Genomic DNA, 20,025 nt, shown 5'->3' on the forward strand with positions numbered 1-20,025 from the left:
ACCGAGCCTCGATTGATGGCTTTCGTCCTCAGGATAGGTCTCACTTATATGTGAAATAATTAAATAAACGTTATTTAAAGCACATACACAAAACTAGGAAATAACCTCTCATACATTGCTCAAATAGGGTATTTAAATATACCACCATGATCTACTCAACCTTAGGAACATCCCCATATTTTTAGAAAAAAATTTCATGACCCACACGCCCTCATGCGCCGGCCAAGGCACAGCCAGATGCGCGGCTCACTCACAAGCACATGCCTAGCACACCCAACGGATTCCCTAATGGCGTTAGGGAATATTTTGTTAAAAACTAGAATATGCCGTTAAAATTACCTGACGGTGTTAGAATATTCCGTCAACTTTGACGGAATATTCTTCTCCTTCTTCCTTGGTTCGTCGGAGTTCGGTGCCAGTCACCGCTGCAATCGCCAGAAACTGGGAAAATTTAAAACTTCAATAGCTTCATATCTTCACCAAAATTCATGAAATTTGAACCAAATTGAAGCTTAAGATGAGACGAACATATTCATACCACTTTCAAGCCCTAAAATCCACGGAATCTCGGTGGAGAATCCCTGATAATCCGGCCAAAATTTCAAACTCACGAACTGAGACTTCCTGACTTCCAAAACACTCCAACTTTCTTCCCCGAGCTTCATGAAGATGTTTTATGGCTTCCTATAACCTTAAAACTCCATGAAAACTTCAAAATCATGAGTGCATGAACAATACACAAAATCAGGGTTCTTGGGTTCTCGAATTTTCGAGGGTTTCACGTCCAACCAGAGGTATAGAACAACTCATGAGCTTACTAGGAGTTCAAAGATGTCAACTAGACCTTCGATCCATGACTAGAAGTGAAGGTTGAAGGTTGTCCGTACGGTTGTATGGAAATGGAAGAAAATCTGAGAGAGGGAAGAGAGAGAAAGGTCAACAAGAGTTTGGATGTGTGTGTGAGTGTGTGGTCCAGACACTTTATAATTTACCCACAAATTTGGAGATACGATTCAATCTCATTTTCTGCCCCATGGAAAGCAGCAACTCTGCAAAATTTATGTCCGAAAAAAGAAAACGAAATGAGATGTAAAAACCAGTGTTTGTATGAAAATGTGGGGTGTATAGAGAATGCAGGATGTATGTAGAAAATGTAAGGTGTATGTTGAGAATGTGGGGTGTGAGGGTATTATGAGAAAGTATGTGGGGTGTATTTAGATAATTTTTAATTGAAAAAGCAACTGTGAGGTGTATTAAGTGTGTGGAATTTATTCAACAATTTATGGGGTGCTAATATAATAAGCCTTTTATTGTTTAATTCTTGTAGCGATGCCCTTATTTGAACAACAATTTCATTCTGATTTGGTCTTTTTTTTTTCTTTCTCCACTGATTGTTGGTCTTTTTTTTTTTCACTTTTCATTCCCGTATAATCCCTTATTTTTGCATCTTTTGACAAATTTATGGCTTTCTCAAGCAATTCACTGTTGGTCTTTTTTTTTTCAGTTGTTATTGGACAGTGGCATATTGCTTTCTAAAACATAGATTTCAAGATCAGGCTTCTCATATGTATATATTGATTGTTTTAGCTTTTGTATTTGTTAATAGTTTGATTTTCTAGGCTTTTCCTTTATTTTACGAGTTGAGATATTATTTTGGGTAAATTACCTCAACTATAAGGTCATTAGCAGTTTCATACATCGTCTTTAAAAACTTTTAATGTCATAACTCATCTACGAATTTGTTACAATTTCATACCTTCCGTCAATTGTCTATTAATTCCTCCGTTAAATGCTAACATGGCTTGAGGCGGGACCCATTTTTTATTAAAAAAATAATTGAATATTAAAAAAAATAATTATATATTAAAAAAACAAAAAAAAAATATCCAAACCCACACCCAAATCCCCTTCCCCACCCCCTCCCCCAAGAATCCCCATCCTCATCCCCTTCCCCTTCGACCTGTCCCCAACGCCCCCCAAAATATTCCTTCCAAACCCAAAACCCCACCCCCACTTGATGCGAAAATTAACTTAACACACAAATTAAACCCTCTTGCTGTCAATTGTAGTAAAGAATGTAAGTAGGGATTGTTCTAGGCCGGGGATTAGAAGGGATTGCTAAAACACCTGAAACTGACTTAAAAATGTAGAATAAAGTTTAAAACACCAAACTAGACTCAAAAGATGCAATACAAACTAAAAAGACTCAAAACTAGTTTAAAAGACTCAAAACAGCTTAAAACAATGAATTAGACTCTAAATTGACTCTAGGGATGGGTTTGGACGAAATTAGGTTCTAACTTGACTCAAGACACTTAAAAACACAAATCAAAACAGATTTTGACTAATAAAACACTTTAAAGTAAAGGGGATTGGATTTTGACGAATTTGAAAACAAAACAAACAGATGGTAAGCTAAAACAGATTTTGGACGAATTTGGGTAAACTATGGATGATGGGCCAGCTAGAGGGTTCTTCTCCACACATGACACACTTGCACATAAACCAATTTTCAGTTGTTCTTTCGATGAATCATGAAACTCAACACCCCAGGTTAATTAAGTCCGCTTAAATTAACCTTCAAGTTCTCCTTAAGTTATTGAATTGGATGGGAAAGCACATACAACAATTCTAGTAACGGGTTGATTTTGAGTCGAGTCATATTACTCGTTTACTTAAACGGGTATTACATAACACAACCTGTTAAGCTATCGGGTATGACACGAAAATGACACGACCACGAGAAATACGACACGAATGCTAGGTCTAATCAAGATGGTTCCTGAAATTGAAAATCAATCAATGTAGTCCTTGAAAATAGATGTTGCAAATCAATGTAGTCATTCTGTCATAATTCTGTTAAAAAAAATCTATGAAGTGCTGATATGGCACATAAATGGGCCCCATAAGTCCTTTTCTCACAAAATGGTCATTGAAATTAACATATGGCATCAAAATGGTCCCTCAAAATGACTCGTGACATCAAAATGGTCCACGAAATTGAAAATTGATCAATGTAGTCCCTCAAGTAAGTGTCTCAATTCAATATAGTCCTTCTATCACAATTTTGTCAAAAATTCTGTTATGTGTATGTGCTGATGTGACACATAAATTGTGACAACCCGTCCCTAAAATTTCGTTTTTATTTGTTTTAATCGAGGGAATTGACAAAAATGTCTAGAAACAAGGATTTTGACTTCTGTTGACCATCATCTAAAGGAACGTATGACTTATTCTTTTAGCATACCCTCATAGTACTCATTGGTACGAACGTATAGGTGAAAGCCGTTTGCGAGTCAGAATTATAATAGTATAGTTACGGAAGTTTAATTTTGGTTATTCAAAGTTTAGTTATAAATTATTTGAATTGCCACCTTGTGGGGATGAGGACCAATCAGATTAGAGTACAAGGGACCAATCAAATAAAAGGGAACTAAGGACCAAACAACCAATGAGAATTGAGCGAAAAGAAAAAAAAAAAAAACAAAGGGAAGCTCATCTTCCCGTCGCCTCACACACAACCCAATTTGACCTCCCATTTTCCAAGGCCGAACCTGGCCAACTCCGGTGGAGTTTTTCGATGCCATCATCTCCATCTTGAAGCTCTCATTCCCCTCTTCAAAACCCAACCAAGAACCACCTTTATTAACCACCATATGTGGCGGGGCGAAGCCTCGAAATCCAACGCGTCAAAACGGTGCTCCGACCACAATTTTCACTTTTTCGGCGAATCAGAAAAGCAATAGCCAATGCCACCACTTGGGCTTTGTAGCCCATCATCCCAGGAGAAAATCCCAACCAACTTGACCACGTTGGACCACTGTAGACAACGAATCGATGCCGGGAAGCTTTAGGCACCCACCGGCTTTGTGGGAAAAATTGACCACATTCCGTCCACTTTTGGACTTCATGGCAGGTATGAAAGTTGTTCCTCCCTTTGAGATTTTCATTCTTGTAAAATTTGGTAATTTTTAAAAATAGTTGAATTTTCCGGCGAGTTGGAGTGGCGTGTGGGCCGAGGTGTCCCCTAACCTTCCTAGACTAAATTTAAATACCTTGGTTCCATATGTGAAGTCCAATTGACGAAATTCAGTCATTTGAACCTAGTTCCATTAGGGTCCACCACTTGAATATTATAGCAACTGACGATTCAACCGTTGGATCGTCACCAAACTTGAAGTCCAATTACATTATAGTACGTAATATTTGTGGAACATAGGAACTTACGGGTCGGGAATATGATGTACGGATTTTCCCAAATTGGAATTGTTAGTTCATAAAATAAAGTGTCGATCTCCACTTGGTTTTGGTCAATGGGTTACCAATCATTCGAGAATGTCCTTGAGGATATGTTTTATGTAAGTTACATGTTCTATCGATAAAAACTCTGAGATGTGATTTGATAATTGTTCTAAGCGACGATGGTACATGATGTCGCAATATTCGTGCAAGGGAGTCGTAGCATGGACCTTTCAACTAACAATGGACGTACCTCGGTTATAACTTCATTATCTCAAGGCAAACCTCATCATTCTTTGCAACATCAGACCACTAGGGAAGAGTCGGACAAGCTCTAGAAGGTTGTGAGGATGTTGATCGCCTAAATATTAACAATGGTGTCCTAGAAGTCGTTGCCAATGGACCAACCCATCACTAAAGTATAGAAATGTTGATAGAGATTGAAGGAAGTATAGAAATATGGACTGGGATCGGAGGTGATTGTAGGACTGGGTTTTTAGGTTGACAATTTTTTTATTAACTATTAAATTATGAAGTCTATTTGTAATTTTTAAAATTTAATAAGACTTGTGTGACCCATGTGTGACACACCCCGATCCGGAATGTCAACTAGGACTCTGAATTGAGCCGTGTTGGCCGACACCTGGAAGGTGATGGAGCCATAAAGTGTAATGATGTGCAAAAAGTTAATAAATTTAAACCTGAAAGTGCCTAAATACAAGAGTGCGCTATGAGCAGAAATGAACCCATTTCACACGTGACGTCAAAGCATAAGTAAAGTATAGTAGAGTGGATTGAAAATCATACCATTGAAGGTAATCTCCAATACCAAGACTTGCCATGAATCCTCGTCGATACGAAAGCTCTGCTACTAGAACTAGAGGGATAAAAACAAGAGTGAGTGGGCCAGAAAATAAAGCTTTAATAAAGACCTTCTAAACGATATAATCCTTCACCATAACACCTGTTTAGTTTCCAAAAAATCATACTATGTATAAGTATGAAATCAAAAGTATACTAACAGTGAATCCAAAAGTATACCACCATACAACATATCATTAGCAATATAAATAATCATGTGCTTAATAACCCATACTAGCACATCAGTCGAAGTCACCTATGGTGACCTGTACGACTACAACCATATATCATCAATCAATGCTAGTACATAAGTCGGAGTCACCTATAGTGATCTGTACGACTCATCCATATCTCATCAATCAATGCTAGCTCATATGTCGGAGTCACTTATAGTGACCTGTACGACTTATCCATATCTTATCAATCAATGCTAGCTCATAAGTCGGAGTCACCTATAGTGACCTGTACGACTTATCCATATCTCATCAATCAATATCCCAGTAATATGTCAGTCAGATCCACCTCTTATGGCATGTACGACTGAACCCATAGCTTATCACGTATCCCTGCACACGAGTCAGAACCACCTCTAGTGGTTTGTACGACAGGCTGGGTGTAAATAATTACGCTCAAGTTCTACGATCTTGTGAAGGCTATGCGAAGTATCAAAAGTCACCTACGAGTCGGAACCACCTAATGTGGTATGTACGACAGGCTAGCACCTACCTTGAATCCAAGGTAAGCATGTGGTGCGGGAGGCGAACGATCACGTGAAGGCTAGGGCCTATCCTCGGGTGAGAGCCCTAACACCGGGGTGCAAGGTTATGAGCTCTAAATGCATCTAATATGGTATGTATGACTTATAGACAACCTATATGACAATGTCGGAGTTGCCTCTATTGCAACTTGTACGACAGTGTCGGAGTTGCTTAAAACATAATATAGGCATGCCATCACTCAACCGTTCTAAATAAAATGTAATCATAACCATGCATCCCACATTTCACAACATATACTCACCTGAACTTATCTATGCATCCTGCGTTCACCTTCGTACTTTAAAGCATTCACAATAATTATGCGCAATAATATACTTATGGACATGCCCTGATGCAATTCTAAAACTTAACCATATCGTAGTGCTTCCAAATATATATATATATATATATATATATATATATATATCAATAATGTGGTGTAAAATGCACAATCTATAACGCCTTACTCCCGAACTATTAATTTTCGGGAATAATTATCGATGACAAGCTCAACTAAACACTAGTTTAACTAACTATCAATACTTACGATTCTTTACTTCAATTTCTCGATCCTTCACAAAATGATTTATGACCAACATCCAATCACTAAAGCATAAGGTTAAATCTCACATTTTCCATCAATGTCCCTCACATGGCAATACTTCCCAACCAAGGCTATTGTCTCAATTATTTAGTCTCATTTATGGTATGGCTGCATCTAACGTCTCGTTAGACTGCCTACGTACCCTAAACGGGGATCAAGCCATTCGTAGATCGCATTAGAACTTTAAAGCATTCATAGTAATTATATGCAATAAATAATTTATAACCGCTTGTGGAATTATCCACTTGCACACCCCCACTTAGGCCTTGGTTAAGCCCCCACTTATAGAAAGGAAAATACGCACTTGCACACCCCTACTTAGGCCTTGGTTAAGCCTTATGCCTTTAAGAATTTATGGAATGGAACTCTCTTCAGAGTATGTCACATCTCAGGCCAGGCCCCCACCACATCCCGGGCTCGACTTCACCATAGCACGATATTGTCTGCTTTGGGCCTCAACCACACCCTTATGGTTTTGTTTCTAGGAACTCACACGAGAACTTCCTAGTGGGTCACCCATCGTGGGAATGCTTTCGCCCGAACTCGCTTAACTTCGGAGTTCCGATGGAATACGAAGCCAGTGAGTTCCCAAAAGGCCTCGTGCTAGGTAGAGATGGGAATATACATATAAGGCTTACAAGATTCACACCCCTGGGTGATGTGGGATGTTACAGAGTAGGCCCTACTATAAGACAAAAAAATCAGTTGTGCAAAAAAGTATTTAGGCAACTTTTTAATTAATTATTAAACCCACATCAGCACATAACAATTTTTTTTACAGAATTGTGGTGGAAGGTGTTCCCATAACTGATTTTACATTGTTTAGAAGCTTGGTGGGTGCTTTGCAATAATAAACTTTCACTAGGCCAAATAGAGCATTCGCAGTAAACTATGCCTGTCACTTTATGCCTACTCCTACAAATGTCCTTTTTCATCTAGTTAAAAGGATTATGCACTACGTTTGTACCATACTTAGGGCCTCCGTATTTAGACCTCGTATAAATACTCGAGGGACTCAAGTGTAGTTATGTAATGAATGAAGGGGCAAATATGTAATAAGTAAGAAGCCCTTAGTCTATAAAAGGGACTCCTCACCCTCACAATCCAGAGGCTCTCATCCTCACAAACAGAGAGCTCTTTCAAACTCTTTCTTTCTCTGGGGGACTCTCCCTCACCCTTGTAATCCATACATACAGTTAGAGAGAAATACAATTAACATCAGTGTGGACGTAGCCCAAACATTGGGGTGAACCATGATACATCTTGTGTTCTTTACTTTCTTACAGATTCACGGTTAGATTTACATTGTTCCAAGACCCCTCCGGTTTTGTGCATCAACATTTGGCGTTGTCTGTGGGAATCAACACAAAAAATCTATGTCAGTTATCTCTCAATTTTTCATCTCACCACCATAAAACATTCACAACCTCACCACTGTCCACAGTGAATCTGTACAACCCGAGATCCTACTAGATTTGCAACCAGGGATTTCAGAGAGACCAGACGGCTGCAGATATAAAGGAAACACCACCACCCCACCATCAGTAAAGCAAAGCCAACAAGGAACTGAATGACAAGAAGAGGCTGGCAACGAGCGGTTGATGCGAATATTACTTGACACACAAATTAAACCCTCTTTTGACAATTGTAGCAAAGTATGTGAGTAGGGATCGTTCTAAACCGGGGATTAGGAGGGCTTGCTAAAACCTCTAAACTGACTCAAAAACAAAAAGAAACAAAGTTAAAAATGTAAACAAAAGATTTTAAAACAAGAAAGTAAAAGGGGGATTTGAGTTTGGTGAAGTTGAAAGTAAAAACGAATAAACTAAAAACTTAAATAGATTTTAAACAAATTTGGGTTGAATGGATAATGGAAGGCTAGCTAAGGGTTTCATCTCCACATGTTATACTTGCATACAAAACGATTTCCAATTGCATTTCAATAAACCATGAATTCTCAACGCCCCAAGTTAATTAGGTCCGCTTAAATTAACCTTCAGATTTTCCTAACGTTATTGAATTGGATGATTGCATACGACAACCCAAAACATTCCCCACAAGTCCCCTACATGATTGCATAATAGAGATACAAGCAAGAATCATTAAATTCTATGAAAACCATAAGCATTAACGAAGCACTTGTTACTATGATTGCATGAAACTTATGCCAAGAATTTACTTAACGCGATTGAGATCATCAACCTTTACTACTTGTGAATATAATTCCATAACGATTAGGTGAAATTTCCTTATATCCTAGCATTCAATTTATGCATGATAATTAAGCGTGCACTCTCAACCAACACACACAAATCAATGTAATTCACATAGATAAGTAAATTGAATTCACAACTTATGAAACGCAATTAGAAGTAATCAAATCGTAACTCAAGCATAAACATGTATTTCGAATCCCCCCCTAGCCAAGGGGGGGTTTAGTTCCTCATTATTACAAAACAAAGATAAACAAATTTAAACATTGAAAAACAAAGGGAAGAAAGCACCTAAACGTTCCAACGATCCATGTTGGATAGCAAGCGCGTCCAAGGACTTTTCTCCTTCTCCTTGCCGCAACAACAAGGTTGGAATGATGTTGAAGGGTTGGTTATTTGGAGGAATGGATGGGAAGGGGTTTAGATATGTAGGAGAGGCAAGGAAAGGCTTGGAGAATGGTTAATTTCTGGATGATTTGAATGAGGTTGCTGCCATGGTATTTATAGGAAGAGGATGGACATGTTTAATGCAAAAATCTGGTGGAATGAAGTAGGTAAGGCATGGCAAGGTGGAGAATTGTTGGTGAGGGTAGGTATTGAGTCATCCACTCACATGTCATGGTGAGTTAAGCATTGCATCATCCACTCAAATGTCATGGTGAGTTAAGCATTACATCATCCACTCAAATGTCATAGTGAGATAGGCATTGCATCATCACTAAAAAATCTAGTGGAAGTAAAACAAAGGGAAGGCCACGGCATTGATGAATTTTATGGGGTATGCATGGTTTTGAGTGAAGTTTTGGCCAATCCTTCTAGAAATTTATCCCTTCTTGCAACTTGTATTTGTTTCACCAGATTTTTAGCATGTTCCTAGCCTCTTTTGTCTTCAAATTCGTCCATCCATCTTGCTCATATCATATGTAATCCATTCCAAGCTCAAAACTGCTCCAAAATGCACCAAAATGCACTTTCTTGCTACCTTAGCCCTTTGGACCTACAAACACACGAAAATGGCTTAAAGTACTAAAATAACTAAGAACTAATAACGTAAATGCAAGAAAACTAGTTAACTAAGTCGCATAAATATGCGTCTATCAAATTTCCCCACACTTAGCTATTGCTAGTCCTCGAGCAAAATAAAACAAATAAAACATAAAAAAAAAACACAAAACGAAACCAAACAAACAAAAACAACCTAAACCTTCCAACGTTTGCCTTAGGGATTTCCAATGCACATGACATGTTAAAGAATATCATTCCCACAGAATTGAGTCAATTAACACTTAAGCACATACTTAATCATAGTCACTACTTACAAATTCACAATTAACCAATTAAAACAATGTTTTGAATGTAGTAACATGCCTTAGAGAATTCCCTCAATCCTTACAAGATATGCACTCTATTTTCACTCAGATTTTCTAACTACACACCCTATACTAGTTATATGTGAGAGAATTGATGTAGATATAAAAACGAATGCTCACATATATGTATAACAAAGAACACAATTTCTAGAGTTAATAAGCATGTTGAGATATGATCTCATGAATGGAATGCTACTACTTAGATGCGAGAACCAGTGACCATATGCTCATACCAAGTTCAATCTCCACAAATTGAAACACATAACACTCAAGATAGAAGTCAAGGGTTGTAACGGGGCTTGGGGTATTGGCTAACAAAGAAAGGATAAGGAAAACAAACGTTCTTAAAGTGATAGTAAGCAAAGTAATGAAATTGAGACTTAGAATTTACTTAGATTGCAGAAATTAGCTTTAAAACACAAGGGGAAGATTTAAACAACTCCTTAGGGTCGAATTCATTGTTTTGGACCCCTTCTTCATCAAACAACACTTTAGAACTCTTTTTCACTTCTTTTCAACTCTTTTCGCATTCTTTTCACATTTTTCTTTTCTGTTTTCTTTCTTTTTACCCGTGCCTATGGCACATAATTCCTCATGAAAAACACTTCCCCCACACTTGTTTTCTGCCACAAAGGAATTCAATTTGAATCATGCTTTACTACGCTTTAAGAACAAGGTTAATGGATGGTCCTAATCTAAGCTAGGTGAGGGTAATGTGGGTTACAAAGAAAAGGCTCACAAAGCTCAACGGGGTTAAAACGTACAAAACATAATGACATAGGGGATTCACGGCTTTTTGGTTATGGTGGTGGTCACTACACAACTTTATCTTGAATATGTGTTATGCAAATCAATGACATGCTTTGAATGAAATGGGTATGAGTTCTAGCATTTGGAACTAAATGATGAAACGCCTTCTAAGTAGTAACCAAGCAAAGAATAATGAGATCATGCAACGACTTAGAAAACAATAAATCACAGATTATTAACTCTCCAAATAAACGTTTAGGCTCAAGTCTCACAAGGTTGTAGCGTTAGTTTGAGTTCTTTCCTTCAAGCATGTTACAAAAACTGATTTTTCCTTTAAGATTGCATGTAAATTCATAAGTTATAACCACAACCAAGCATAAACAAAGAGTAAATCAAACTTTCATCCATGTTAATCACTCTCTTTAACAGCCATGAAATTACAAACCAAATCCTCATCATTGTGTTGGAAGGTACCCTAAGACACAAACAAACACACAAAAACAACTCTTTTTGGGTTTTGCAAAGCAATTTTTCAAATTTTTATGTGATTTTCGGAGTTATAAGTCAGCACACACTAAAACACACCAAAACAGCCTAAAAAACACCTAAAAACAGCAAGAAACAACATTGGGAAGTATGAGTGAGAAAACCTTACGAATTTGCATCAAAACACTTTGGTTACCCCCCCACACTTAAACCAAACATTGTCCTCAATGTTTCAAAGCATAACTAACACAAAAACACATAAACAAACAAACAAACACTAACAAACTAAATGTGGCAGAAACTAATTAAACAACAAAGAGAAGGGTTTAGGAACGCAAATCTGGAATTGGAGTGCTCTCTAGGCCTTCCTTTCTCGAATGCATGGGTTGCCTCCCACGAAGCGCTTTCTTTAACGTCTTCCAGCCGGACGGTACCTCCGTTTAAGCTTAACTAGGTGCCACGGCATGGAGGGGTACATCCTCCATGACATGCTCCTTGAAATACTCATGCATTGGGTCTATGTATGGCAGTGGATAATGATGGTCCCAGATTGTGGCATTGAGCTTCCCAAGGTGAAAGTAAAAACTCCCATAATCATGGATTCGATTTGGTACCTGCACCACAGAAGGAAATAACCTTTTAGTGGAAATGGGAATTGGAATTAGAGGAGGAGGCTTACCAATGCATGTAGATGAAGACTCAAAAGGGGCAGCAAAGGTGGTGCTCTCGGCCAGATTTGGTATTTTGGGTGTAATGACATGTTTTGTATGCTCCACTCCAATACCCTCTTCGATGATGCATCTAGGGACATCCTTCTTGATTGGTGCGCATGAATGTTCCTTCCCCACATGTTTAATCACATCTATTGCAAAACAAGAACGAACATCATGAGGATTCTTAACATATTCAGGAACTTTGAATTTAATCAATTCATCACCAAACTCCATTGTTAACTCTCCCTTAGCCACATCAATCTTGGTTTGGGCTGTCTTCATGAAGGGCCGCCCTAATAGTTGTTGGAAATGTGCCCTAAAGCCAATCATATGATGATACTTTACGGACATTTCACATGTTAAACTAATCTAGTTTTACATATAAAGGGCAAAGATTATTGTTTGAGCCGTCTCATATAAATGTTATATGCTTAAACGATAAAGTCCAAGGAATATGTGATTGGGAGAATGTAATCTAATGAAGTTAGATTCATGAGACCATTCTTTCGTAGACACATCCTAAATGTTCCTGATCATAGGATTGTCAATTGGGCATTGACAGTCCGTAAAGATCAGTACGTACTATGTCTTCTCTCAGGGAGAGTGATTAGTCTCGAGTCATTGGTGTGTGTGACATCAAGACAAGTACGTAGGTGCTCAATAGAGAATGAGTACACTGAACGTGATCAACGAAGAGTTCTCATATTCCATGTCACATAAGAACTCATGGTTGGGATAATGCAAAGTAGTCCTTTGACCTGAGGCATCACAGTTGTCTTGTGGTTAAGTCCTTGATCTTTGATTATGTCAAAGTCACCCCCTCGGGGTGTCCACGGCATCGTTGGGGTTAAGCCACTTAGCTATGGAGACAAGTGAATGCGCAACAAGGGATCTCTAACCTTCAAACAGTTGAGGGAGAATACTCTATGATATGATTTGGAATCTCTGGCCAGAGTATGAATGAGATTAGGGAATGCGTTCCAAATCACATTCAAGGAAATCATATAAGCAAACGATTTACATTGGATAGTAGACATGAGTAAATAAACTATCATACCAAACAATGTGGTCAAGAGTATTAGATTAGAGAAGGACCGTATTGCATTTGTAATCCCGAACTGAATAGGTTCTCCACCTCTTCTGATTAGCTTGGGTAACCATGATATGCTGCTAGGTGTCACTCATGGTTTGTGGAAGCCCTAAACGTGTGTAATCACTAAAGGGAGAATTGAAAATAGTTTCAATTCACAATCGATGTAAAATGGTTTTAATCGCCCACTACCTCGCTAAAAGGAACCTAATGGATCGCACACCGTAAAAGGTAGAGATTGGAGATTAAACGGAAATGAGTAAGAATGATTAAATGGTTTAATCATTTATTTATGGCAAGGATTAATTAATATGTTAATTAATCAAACGAATAAGTTCGTTAAAGACTTCGGGATAGTTTTGGACCTTAAGGCCCAATGGGCTTCGAATGTCAAGCCCATTAACTTAAGTTGTATGACAATTTAATGAATGAAGATTCATTAAAGCCCAAAAGCCCAAAATCCCCTAAATGGCCGGCCATGATGAAATGAATTAGGGTTTTGGTTGTTTAGGTCACTTAAAGAAGTGACTATATAAATGATTTTATAGCCAAATATTCATTATGTGATTAAGGGTTTATTTTGGGGGAAAATTGGTGAGAATTGTCTCTCCATTTTCTCTCTAAAGAGGCCAACACCTTGGAGGGTACATCTAGCAATCCTACTACTCCAAGGTCACTCATTTTCTTCTACAATCAAACCTTGGTGAAGAGACTTAGAGGTTCCCTATTTTGGGAACTTGGAGAAACCTATTTTTCCATCCAAATCCATGGATCTAAGAAGCAAGGAATGAAGGCCCTATCTCTTTGGGTGATTAGCCTTTGCTTATGCAAAGAGGAATCTACAAAGGTAATAATTTCAACTCACTTTGTTTTGAGTTGATTATTGGTTCACCAATCTACAAGGCTTTGAATTTCATGGTAATGTTTTGTTTTTGAGTACATGCAAGCATGATTCCGCCTTTAATTGTTAATTGCATGCCATATGATGTTGCTCAAATGAACATGTTTTTCAAAATAAATCCTTCAATAGTATCGGCAATGGGGTAGAATAGGGTGAATCCTCCATGTCAAGCATGTAAAAGTCCGCTGGAAAAATCAAATTGCCCACCTGCACCAACACATCTTCCAAAACACCCTTTGAATATGCATTAGAACGATCGGCTAATTGAATAATCACACCATCGTTTTTAAGCTCACCTAAGTTCATAGATGCATAAATAGAGTATGGCATAACATTAATCGAAGCCCCTAAGTCTAACATGCATTGTTCAAACTTAGTCTTGCCAATAATGCACGGAATTGTAAAACTACCCGGATCTTTGCATTTAGGGGGTAATTTCCTTTGTAACATGGCAGAAACATTCTCACTTACTTGGACCACCTCTTTGTTCGAAATCCTTCTCCTTGATGTACAAAGTTCTTTTAAAAAATGAGCATACCTCGGGACTTGCTTAATTGCATCAAGGAGCGGAATATTGACTTGAACTTTCCGAAAGGTCTCTAGAATGTCCTTCTCGGCTTCTTCCTTCTTTGATTGCCTAAACCTGCCAGGAAAGGGCACATTTAGTGGAATGGAACTAGAAAAAGTCGAATTTGGACTTACCTTGGTGGTTTGGGACGGCTTAAGAGGGCTAGATGGTGGTGGCAAGGATTGTTCATCCTTGGCCGTGAGTTTTGGTCCCTGTGCTTCCTCTTGTAGCAACTTTTCATCCTCATCGTGACTTGATTTGGATGATTTTGGTTTGGCTCCAACCTGTGTACCACTTCTCAACATGATTGCATTGACGGTTTCAAAGCCTCCTTTTGGATTTGCAATGGTTGAGCTAGGCAACTTGCCTTGCTCTCGAAACTGCCCCATGAACTCGACAATTTGCCCTACTTGTTTCTCCAACTCGTCCACCTTTTTGTCCCTATTTTGCATTCCCTGCGCCATAGAAGTTAGTAAATTAAAAATTTGATCATTATCAATAGACGAACCTGATTTTTGGGCAGGTTGTGCTTGGGGTTGAGTTGGTGCAAACGGCTTTTGATAGAAACCCGGGGGTTGTTGCCTCAATCCGCTTTGTTGTTGGCCTTGTTGGGGTTCTCGCCATTTGAAATTTGGATGATCACGCCAACCGGGATTGTAAGTATTGGAAAAGGGGTCATTCCTTGGTTGGTATTGGTTGCCAAATCCCACGGCATTGAGGGTCTCCCACCCTCCATTTTCTATCAACTGTGGGCACTTGTCCGTAAGGTGGCCTTGCATGGAACACACGCCACAAGCTGCCACGTTTTGCACTTTTGGACCTTCCACTACCTGAGAAAGCAAAGTAGTAAGGTTTGCCATTTGATTTTGAAGTTCGGTTATGGCACTTACCTCATTGACTTGATGTGGTCGTGGGTTACTCCTTTGTCCAACGCCTTCGTATTGTTGAGCATTCAACGCACGGTTGGAAATTAAAGTCTTTGCTGCCGTGGGGGTCTTGTCCACCAAGGCTCCTCCCGCCGAGGCATCTAGCATTTGACGTTCGATAGGTAGTAGCCCTTCGTAGAAGTATTGCAAAAGAAGTTCCTCCTTCATCTGATGCTGTGGACAAGAAGCAACAAGAGATTTAAAACGTTCATAATAAGTAGGAAAAGATTCACCTTCCTCTTGTTGAATTCCACTTATCCTTTTCCGTATGAGGATGACTCGAGAAGTTGGGAAAAACATCTCCAAGAAGGCCCGTTTCATGCTTTCCCATGATGTGACGGTTTCGGGTGCCAATTCGTACAACCAATCCTTCGCCTTTTCCAAGAGAGAGAAAGGGAAGGCTTTCATCTTCAAAATACTCCCATCGACATTGACAGGGGTCATGCTCGAACACACCACCTCGAATTCTTTCAAGTGTTTGTTAGGATCTTCCATGGACAACCCATGGTACTTCGGAATGTGGTGTAACAAGCTTGACTTCAATTCAAATTCTTCTGTCTTTCCTCGGGCTGCTGCGGGGTATTGGATGCATAGAGGTGCGGCATTGTCCAATCCCGAAGCTGAAAGTTCTTTGATTGTTCGATTGTCCACCTCCATGTTTTTTTCTGCCTCATCCTTTTCTTCAAATTCGGATTCAGAACTAGAACTAGGTGGATTAGGTTCTGGTACTTTCCTTTTCCTTCTCAAAGTTCGTTCAAAATTGTCGTCAAACTCCGATATATGTGCACAAACTGGTTGAGAACTACGAGTCATAGACTAGTACCTGAAATAAACAAAATAAAATTAAAACTAAAATTAAAACACACAAAAAAGAAATAAAAAGAAACAATGGGGATTTAGCAAAGTTGCTAATCCCCGGCAACGGCGCCAAAATTTGATGCGAATATTACTTGACACACAAATTAAACCCTCTTTTGACAATTGTAGCAAAGTATGTAAGTAGGGATCGTTCTAAACCGGGGATTAGGAGGGCTTGCTAAAACCTCTAAACTGACTCAAAAACAAAAAGAAACAAAGTTAAAAATGTAAACAAAAGATTTTAAAACAAGAAAGTAAAAGGGGGATTTGAGTTTGGTGAAGTTGAAAGTAAAAACGAATAAACTAAAAACTTAAATAGATTTTAAACAAATTTGGGTTGAATGGATAATGGAAGGCTAGCTAAGGGTTTCATCTCCACACATGTTATACTTGCATACAAAACGATTTCCAATTGCATTTCAATAAACCATGAATTCTCAACGCCCCAAGTTAATTAGGTCCGCTTAAATCAACCTTTAGATTTTCCTAACGTTATTGAATTGGATGATTGCATACGACAACCCAAAACATTCCCCACAAGTCCCCTACATGATTGCATAATAGAGATACAAGCAAGAATCATTAAATTCTATGAAAACCATAAGCATTAACGAAGCACTTGTTACTATGATTGCATGAAACTTATGCCAAGAATTTACTTAACGCGATTGAGATCATCAACCTTTACTACTTGTGAATATAATTCCATAACGATTAGGTGAAATTTCCTTATATCCTAGCATTCAATTTATGCATGATAATTAAGCGTGCACTCTCAACCAACACACACAAATCAATGTAATTCACATAGATAAGTAAATTGAATTCACAACTTATGAAACGCAATTAGAAGTAATCAAATCGTAACGCAAGCATAAACATGTATTTCGAATCCCCCCCTAGCCAAGGGGGGGTTTAGTTCCTCATTATTACAAAACAAAGATAAACAAATTTAAACATTGAAAAACAAAGGGAAGAAAGCACCTAAACGTTCCAACGATCCATGTTGGATAGCAAGCGCGTCCAAGGACTTTTCTCCTTCTCCTTGCCGCAACAACAAGGTTGGAATGATGTTGAAGGGTTGGTTATTTGGAGGAATGGATGGGAAGGGGTTTAGATATGTAGGAGAGGCAAGGAAAGGCTTGGAGAATGGTTAATTTCTGGATGATTTGAATGAGGTTGCTGCCATGGTATTTATAGGAAGAGGATGGACATGTTTAATGCAAAAATCTGGTGGAATGAAGTAGGTAAGGCATGGCAAGGTGGAGAATTGTTGGTGAGGGTAGGTATTGAGTCATCCACTCACATGTCATGGTGAGTTAAGCATTGCATCATCCACTCAAATGTCATGGTGAGTTAAGCATTACATCATCCACTCAAATGTCATAGTGAGATAGGCATTGCATCATCACTAAAAAATCTGGTGGAAGTAAAACAAAGGGAAGGCCACGGCATTGATGAATTTTATGGGGTATGCGTGGTTTTGAGTGAAGTTTTGGCCAATCCTTCTAGAAATTTATCCCTTCTTGCAACTTGTATTTGTTTCACCAGATTTTTAGCATGTTCCTAGCCTCTTTTGTCTTCAAATTCGTCCATCCATCTTGCTCATATCATATGTAATCCATTCCAAGCTCAAAACTGCTCCAAAATGCACCAAAATGTACTTTCTTGCTACCTTAGCCCTTTGGACCTACAAACACACGAAAATGGCTTAAAGTACTAAAATAACTAAGAACTAATAACGTAAATGCAAGAAAACTAGTTAACTAAGTCGCATAAATATGCGTCTATCAGCGGTACAAACTTTGCAAGAGCATTTACTGTTCAATTTGGATCATGCAAGTTCCCAGAGAACTTCACTGGCTGCCAAGATCTCGCCAAGCAGAAAGCAAAAAAGGTAAAGAAAATCTGGGTTCCTTCTGTAAATCGCAGTAGCGGTTGAAGGTGCAAGCTTTAAAAAAATTGAAGCAGCGGCGGAGAAGCCCATCAGGGTTCAAAGCCTGGGCCCAAGCTGGTCTGACCCAAGTTCCGCCCTAATAAATTTAACCTCCCCAGTACTGACCCAACCGACCATCATCCTCAACCAACATTCCCATCATCAACATATTTGGAATCGACCCGACCCGCCGCAACTCGGTTCGGGCCTCAATCGGACAAGCCTGCAGAAACTGGGGTGCCTTCTGTAACATCCCATATCACCCAGGGGAGTGATCCTTAAATGTATATTTCCATCCCTACCTAGCACGATGCCTTTTGGGAGTTCACTAGCTTCGGGTTCCGTAAGAACTCCGAAGTTAAGCAAGAAGAAGGCCAGAGCACTCTCAGGATGGGTGACCCACTAGGAAGTTGTTCGTGAGTTCCCAAAAATAAAACCGTAAGGGAATGGTAAGCCCAAAGCGGACAATATCGTGCTACGATGGTGGAGTGAGCCCGGGATGTGGTGGACCCCGGGCCTGGATGTGACAAATGGTATCAAAGCCAATCCCTGGCCGGAAGTGTGCCGACGAGGACGTCGGGCCCCTAAGAGAGGAGTATTGTAACATCCCACATCGCTCAGGGGAGTGATCCGTAAATGTTTATTTCCATCCCTACCTAGCACGAGGCTTTTTGGAAGTTCACTGGCTTCGGGTTCCGTAGGAACTCCGAAGTTAAGCGAGAAGAAGGCCACAACACTCCCAGGAGTGGTGACCCACTAGGAAGTTGCTCGTGAATTCCCAAAAATAAAACCGTGAGGGAATGGTAAGCCTAAAGAGGACAATATCGTGCTACGGTGGTGTAGCGATCCTAGGATGTGGTGGACCCCAGGCCAGGATGTGACACCTTCCACGTTACCAATCACGACATACCCACTGCCTTACTCGATACCATTAAGCACGCCGACCACACCTTCTTCAACGACAGCTCAGTCGAAGACAAGCTAAACTATGTGTGCGATTCGAGCTCGTCAGCGTCGAAGAGGCACGGCAGCTAGATGTTGGAGAAGAAAGACACCATTTTGGACTAGAGAGACTACTTCGACCACCACACTCTCCCCTTCGCACACTTGGACCCTACGCGATGACCTAATTTTCCTGCGGAATACCGACGAGTGGTATCTGAGTATAGCGATCGAATAGCTTCACTGGCGCGGGAGCTGCTGGGACTGTTGTCGAAAAGCCTGGGGCTTGAAACGAGGCGTATGAAGGAGGCGGTGATAGAAGCATATTTATGCGACTGAGATAGCTTGTTCTCATGCATTTATGTTGTTATTTCTTAGTTAATTATGTATTTTCAGCTATTTTCGTGTGTTTGTAGGTCCATAGGCCTTATACAGTAATAAGATGCAGTTTGGTGCATTTTGGAGCAGTTTTGGGCTTGGAATTAATAGCACATACATGGAGCAAGGTGGATGGACAAAATTGAAAACTAAAGAGGCTAGGAATGTGTTAAAGAGAAAGAAGAATTAATGTAAAAATGACAAAGAGCTCAGCCATAAAGGGGTGTCACTCAACCATTCACCTTTCCATCATTGTCGTGCACCACCATTGCACTCCCTTTGGATTCCTATGTCATGCATCATCATTCATGTTCCCTCCATTGACTCATTTGTTGCATCATTCCACTTCCTTTCCTTTGTCTACCATGTGCACAATATCCTTTCACCTCCTTGCACTCATTGATTCACCACTTACTCACCTTTCTACCCATG

General features: G+C 39.4%; 1 pseudogene; it reads left to right on the forward strand.

The window, feature by feature from the left end:
• LOC126625438 (jasmonate-induced oxygenase 2-like) overlaps nt 1–20,025 on the forward strand; it is a 44,628-nt pseudogene that overhangs the window by 2,453 nt on the left and 22,150 nt on the right.

This window comes from Malus sylvestris, chromosome 6 (assembly GCF_916048215.2).
Source record: "Malus sylvestris chromosome 6, drMalSylv7.2, whole genome shotgun sequence".
NCBI lineage: Eukaryota > Viridiplantae > Streptophyta > Magnoliopsida > Rosales > Rosaceae > Malus > Malus sylvestris.